Source organism: Patagioenas fasciata, chromosome 1 (assembly GCF_037038585.1).
Source record: "Patagioenas fasciata isolate bPatFas1 chromosome 1, bPatFas1.hap1, whole genome shotgun sequence".
NCBI classification, from domain to species: Eukaryota; Metazoa; Chordata; class Aves; order Columbiformes; family Columbidae; genus Patagioenas; species Patagioenas fasciata.
Genome location: NC_092520.1, coordinates 129,616,523 through 129,622,674, shown reverse-complemented (window position 1 = coordinate 129,622,674; position 6,152 = coordinate 129,616,523). Strand labels below are relative to the sequence as shown.

Genomic DNA, 6,152 nt, shown 5'->3' with positions numbered 1-6,152 from the left:
CATGTCCTACCTCCTTGGTCACCCTAGGAGACTAAGAACCCAAGTCTCTGACAAGGGTTGAAAACTGTTGAGGAAAGAAAAACAGACAGAGAGGACAAGGCAAAAGGCTGTGACAGAAGGTTTTCTAAGGTGTTGGAGAGCTACCTGGAGGATCAGAAGCTTTGGAGAATGTGACACATGTTCCCAAACGGGAGAGACTTGGGAAGAGAGAATCAACAGTCCCTCCACCTCCAAACTCTATGAGATGTATAAGGACAGGTGTGAGAAATTTATTTGCTTTATGCTCCTGGGAAGCTTTCTTTGACAGCCCATGGTCTCACCAGGTTCCCCTTTCCCAGGATCTTGCATCAGCCTGAACAGTCCAGCAATGATAGGCATGGAACATGTGCACTGATATCAGTTTAAACCCAAGACAAGTCGTGCAGCTCCTTGGAGGAGTCCCTGGCCTTGGACTTGTCCTTTAACATGAAGGAAAATTTGCATCTGGACAGTACTACTGTGTGTAACAGTCCTCCAGGGCTCACAAAAAATTGGTCAAGAAATGGAGCAGAAAAGTTATTTCTGTTTGGTCTTTCATGCTATTTCAGTATCTCAAAGTATATGAGTTCTGTTTACAGTCACTTGACATTATCCCATGTCTTCCAGGAGCTAATATGATGAAGTTGGCAGAGCTTGGAAGATGATTACTCGCCAAATTCATTAAGCTTTAGCAAACTCGGCATTATGACAGAAATTATCACACTTTCAGAGAAGGATTTCAGAAGATCTCATTATCCGTGTGTACAGTATTTTTGTTTGTATGCATTACATTCATAAACATCAATATTACACTGAAATTCTTCTGTGGCAAAATTGAGTATCTATAGAACATTCCAAAGCTAAATAAAAAATACTTTGTACTTAGACCAATATTCTCATATAGGTTAGGTAGAGAGAAACCAGGGAAGAGAGATCTTTCCAAGAGATATGGTGAGCATTCCCATATTTGAACAATTTAACTTGGGAGGTTAAAATTGTATTTGGGAAAACACTGTGTTCTATATGATAAACACACATACACATTACTCAAAAAAAGAAACTTGCTAAAATAGAGTTAACCAACTTAACACAGAGGTTTTTTGGTGGGTGTTTTTTGTTTGTTGCCCCCCTCAAAAAAAAAAAAAAGCATACTGTCTGTCTATTACCTATAATATTCAGCTTCTGGTAAAAAGGTGCATTTTTAAGACTCATGCCATCAACACAGAGAAATCTGAAAGGGGTTTGAGGGTTGCTATCAACAGGTGCTGCATATAAGAACGAGACAGGCAAAGGACTGCACGTCTTCCAAAGGCCAAATGTATTTTTAAATTGAAGGCTACCCTCTGAAATAATTTAAAATTGCTTTCTGTCTTAGAAAAGGTTTATGATTAACTGAGATGTTATTTGCATTTCTACCAATACCTGTTAATGCCTGCATTTGGATCTTTAAATTTTCCACTGTGTACTTCTTGTCTGGAGAAAACCTTGGGCTAGAGATATGGCCATTTCAAAAATGTAGTTCTAGCAGCTCACGCTTCCGGTCCACCAATCTGTACCTGAGGCTGATGAAGATCATAAAGTACATACTGTTTGTCGCCTTTGTTGGTATAGCTGGTGAGTATATTTTTTACTTCTCTTTTTGTAATTTATAAGGAAGCTTACCTTAATTTGCAAGGTAGTCTGTTGTGAGAAAGTGAAGACCAGTTTCACTTTGCAAATGTTTTAAGGCAGAACACTGCAACTTCTTTTTCCTGCTGTCCATACTTGCTTCAGTCACAAAATGTGGAACAAATGCCTCCTTAGGTGTTCTTGAACCAGGAATACTGAAATGTGTCCACAGCTTTGGAAAAATAATCTCTCTGTCTTAAGGACTGTGAAGTACAAACATAACACTGCTGGCTCAGGAAGTCCTAAAGCTACTGTAAATTTCTGGACTACGAGCAAGTGGATCAAGGAAATATCACTACAGAATTGTTTTGTACTTACACTTGGGTTGCTACCGACCACTTCTACAGACAGGATGGTGGGATAGACAGACCTTTTGTCTGATCTAAGGATAACATTTCTAGGTTCTTATCACAGAATCACAGAATGTTAGGGATTGGAAGGGATATGTTTACTCTGGGGCTAGCAGCCAGTGCATTAGATGCAGATATGTGAGGTGCCAATCTAAGCCTGATGACCTTATTTTAGGGAGGAGCAAATGAATGTCTGTTAGACTTTCCTGCCACTGCTACTGTGAGTTTTTACAGAAGTGGAGCCTGTAAGAGAGACGCTTCAGTCAAGTCACAGGTGCACAAGATTTCTCATGCTAGATTTTGACATATGCCACTTTTTATCTCCCAGTTGCCTTTCCTGTCAACACTGATGATGATGATGACAAGATCGTGGGAGGCTACACCTGTCCAGAAAGCTCTGTCCCCTATCAGGTGTCCCTGAATTCTGGCTATCACTTCTGTGGAGGTTCCCTTAGCAGCAGCTAGTGGATTCTGTCAGCTGCTCACTGCTACGAGACGTGAGTGGAAAAATATATATTCTTCCATAGCTTACCTCTTTCTTCCAGTTTGCTTCTTGCAGAAATTGTGATCTGTGAGAGCCAAATATGTAAGTGACTCCCTTCTGACAGGAGATAACCAAGGCATGGGTGTCTCATTCAGGAAGCTGGGCCAAGGCAGCATAAGGGGCTTTCCACTGCTGCATTTGTTTCTGTGAATGCAGAGCACTTTCTGAAATGAGAACATGATAATCTACCAATGGGTTATGGGCTGTGATTTCTTACATCTGCATCAATCTTGCTTAAATTTAGTCACTGGAGAACAGGAAGAGGAATGAGGTGAGGGTGATAGCAATTTGCATTTTTTCAGAATGTTTGTTTAAGGCACTGTTATATATTTAACTCGTCCCAGCTCAACAAAATAAACCTGCAGAAATTCACCACCTTTACTGGGAGTGGGTGAGATCTCAATGTCGACCCCCATGACTTATTGCAGGATGAGAAAGATAACCTGATTAAAGACAGCTGCAACAATAGTGGTGTTGAAGCGAGGACATAGGGTGATGGGGAGGTTCCTCATCACCTGTTGGGAGCAGAAAAGTGTATGCCATTCCTTGTCTTCTCCAGTCGCATCCAAGTGCAGCCTGGGAAACAGAACCTGGCACTCACAGAATCGACACAGCAATTCATTAATGCAGCTAAAATCATCCGCCACCCTGGCTACAACTCCGTAACAACGGACAATGACATTATGCTCATCAAGCTCACCGAACCAGCCCAGCTCAATTGAGCTGTCCAAATGGTTCCTCTGCCGACCAGCTGTGTGGCCACAGGCACCACATGTCTGATCTCTGGCTGGGGCAACATGCTCAGCTATGGCAGTGAGTACTCTGTGGGAACGTTCAACATCATGAGGGCCTGGGAAATATTCTAAGACCTCACCATTAAGTCTGAACAGTAGAGAGTAGAGCACAGAGAAGCGCTGTGAGACAGGCATTTTTGAATGATCACTGTCTGTAGGATGGTAATCATTTAACTGCTTTAAAGGCAAGCCTTTGTAAGGTCCTTCTCCTTGCTCTGGTGTTACAAACGTGGAATCACTTCAGTCATCCACCAGGATGTTCACACTGCCATCAATTTTGTGACCTGGTGCCACCAGCTATGCATTGCCAAGCACTAGCAATTTAACTAATGTCCATAGAGTTGTCAGTTCTGTGAGAACAAGATCAAACAATTGTGATTGTGGATCTCAAATGCCTGCGAGAGAGCTCCCTTCTCCTACACCAATGGTCAGAGGTGTGGACAGTGACTCATGTCTCATCCACTGGTGATAACTAAACCTGCACCAGAGGAGAGGATGGTTTTCCTAAGGCCCAGGTTTCCTCCAGCGTATACTCTACAAGAGCAGCTTTTAGCTCCACACTTGCCAATTGATGACTTTCTAGGTATCAGAAAAATTAACATGGCTGCAGCATAGAGTGGTGGACCCATGGATAGAACCTGTTCCATCTAAACAAAAGAAATCCATGCTGCAATTACTGTTTAGAGGAAAAATGACGAGTGCTAAACCAGGATGTTCAGTGATTACTTTTCTGCTAAGAAAGACCTTCTCTGGGCTCAGATGGTTGATGACACCTCTGAGTCCATTTCAATCTCCATTTTCTTGTAGCTCTGTATCCAGATGACTTGCAGATGACTTGCAGTGCCTGGATGCTCCTGTACTCTCCTCAAGCCAGTGTACCAAGGCCTACCCTGGGAAAATTACCAACAACATGATGTGTGTAGGATTCACGGAGGGAGGAAAAGACTCCTGCCAGGTGAAACATCTGCCTCTCCTGCCTTTTGCTATTAGAAGAGGACATCATATTAGAGAATCTGCTATCCTCACTGCATTGGCATGTCTGAATGTTGGGGTTTTTGAACAACAGCAGAGACATAGGGTGAGAGTTGCTTATGGAGTGAGGCTGGATATTTTCCCACTCAGTTAGTCGTTCTCCCCTTTTTGAGACAGTGAATAACTCTTCCCTGAATCTACGCAAGCAGACTATGCCGCCTCCCGCACCTCAGGTTGTTGAATATGGTGGAGTGCTGCACCAGAGAGGCAATAGTAATCATGGTGACTTTAGAGCTTAGGTTACAAATGTTAGTTTTGGACTCACCAAAAAAGAAATAACTGGTATACCAAGATCCAGGCAGTCTGGAAAATGAACACACTTCACAATTGCTCTGCATTTACATGTACCTAGCTCCAAGGAAATATTTGGCACACATATCCTAAGCATCTGCCAAGGACTGCATCCATCAAAACCAGGCAGCTTACTCATCCTTAGCTGTGGTGCCCTTGGAGCTAAAGTAAGCCACAGTAGCATCAGATGTAGAGCCATAATCAGAAATGACCTTTCTAGAACTTCTGTGTGGAAAAGCCCAGTGGAGCTCGTCGAATACCTGTGATTTCTGAAATCGCTGTCTCATGACTCACGTTGATACCATTTGCTGAGTTGCTGTATCTTTTATCTCCGCAGGAGAATTCCGGAGGTCCAGTAGTCTGCAATGGGCAGCTCCAGGGCATTGTTTCATGAGGTATTGGATGTGCACAGAGATGCTATCCTGGGGTTTACACTAAGGTTTGCAATTATATCTCCTGGATCAGAGCAACTATGTCTGCCAACTGAGACACTCTTGTTCTATGTGACCTGCTTTTTCTCCTCATAATTGTCTTCTGTGTTGGAATTGGAGATACAAAAATCATTAAAAAAAAAAAAAGACTTTCAGGCACACTTTCTTTGTGTAACGTTTCTCTGGGTACTTTCATAGGCTATATATAGAGGAGAGAGGCAGAGAATGTCACACTGGGTAAAATATTTACTATTTGTAGTGCCTCTAAACTAGCAGTATCTTGGAACATTTTCCAGACCCATCTTGAGCAGTCTTTCGGACAGTTATAGGCAGATGTTTCTGGAGCAGAACATCTTTTCTGTTTATCATGTACTCAGGTGCTACAAAGCTGCCAAAACCACCTGAGAGAGCACACTGAACCATAGAGGCAGTGTACTCCTACTGTTGAAAACAGCAGGCAGCAACACAAATGCACCCCATCGCCCCCAACTCCCAACCGTATGACTGAACATTTCCTAGTGGAAGCTCCCTGAAAGTTCTACTTGGGGAATGAAGCAACCTCTTGCTAGGGCTTGTTCTCTTCGTGTATCAGTGCCACTGTAACTTTTTACTTGGTTAACTAGTCCTGCCAAGCTTGCTTAGTTTTCTTGAAAGTTTCAAAAGGACAGAAGTGTTCCTGGGTTCTGACTTCAACTCCTCCTAATCCCAGTTGGCATGGGAATTGAAAGTCCATGAAAAAGCGAAATGAGGAGAAAAAAATGCCAAAAAAATAACAGGCCATTTTGTCCTGTATTTTGAGATTAGTGTTAAACCTCTTTACAATTTCTCCTCATTTCACTTTTCCTGTTGACCCTCAGGCCCCAATCAAGACTCACAGCTCTGTAATCCTTTCACTTCCACTGTCCAGAACTGTGGGCTTTGTTGTGCTCTTTCAGGTTCTGTTGGGGTGTGTTGGTCTCTCTCTTGGGCCATGTCAATCTCTGTTTGGCATTGTCAGGCTCTTTTGGTGGCTGTCAGGCTCTGA

The 6,152-nt window shown here is 42.8% G+C and overlaps 1 pseudogene; it reads left to right on the top strand.

Moving 5' to 3' along the window:
• The first annotated feature begins 1,250 nt into the window (after positions 1-1,250).
• On the top strand, positions 1,251-5,255 carry LOC136103340 (trypsin I-P1-like; annotated as a pseudogene).
• Positions 5,256-6,152: the final 897 nt, after the last annotated feature.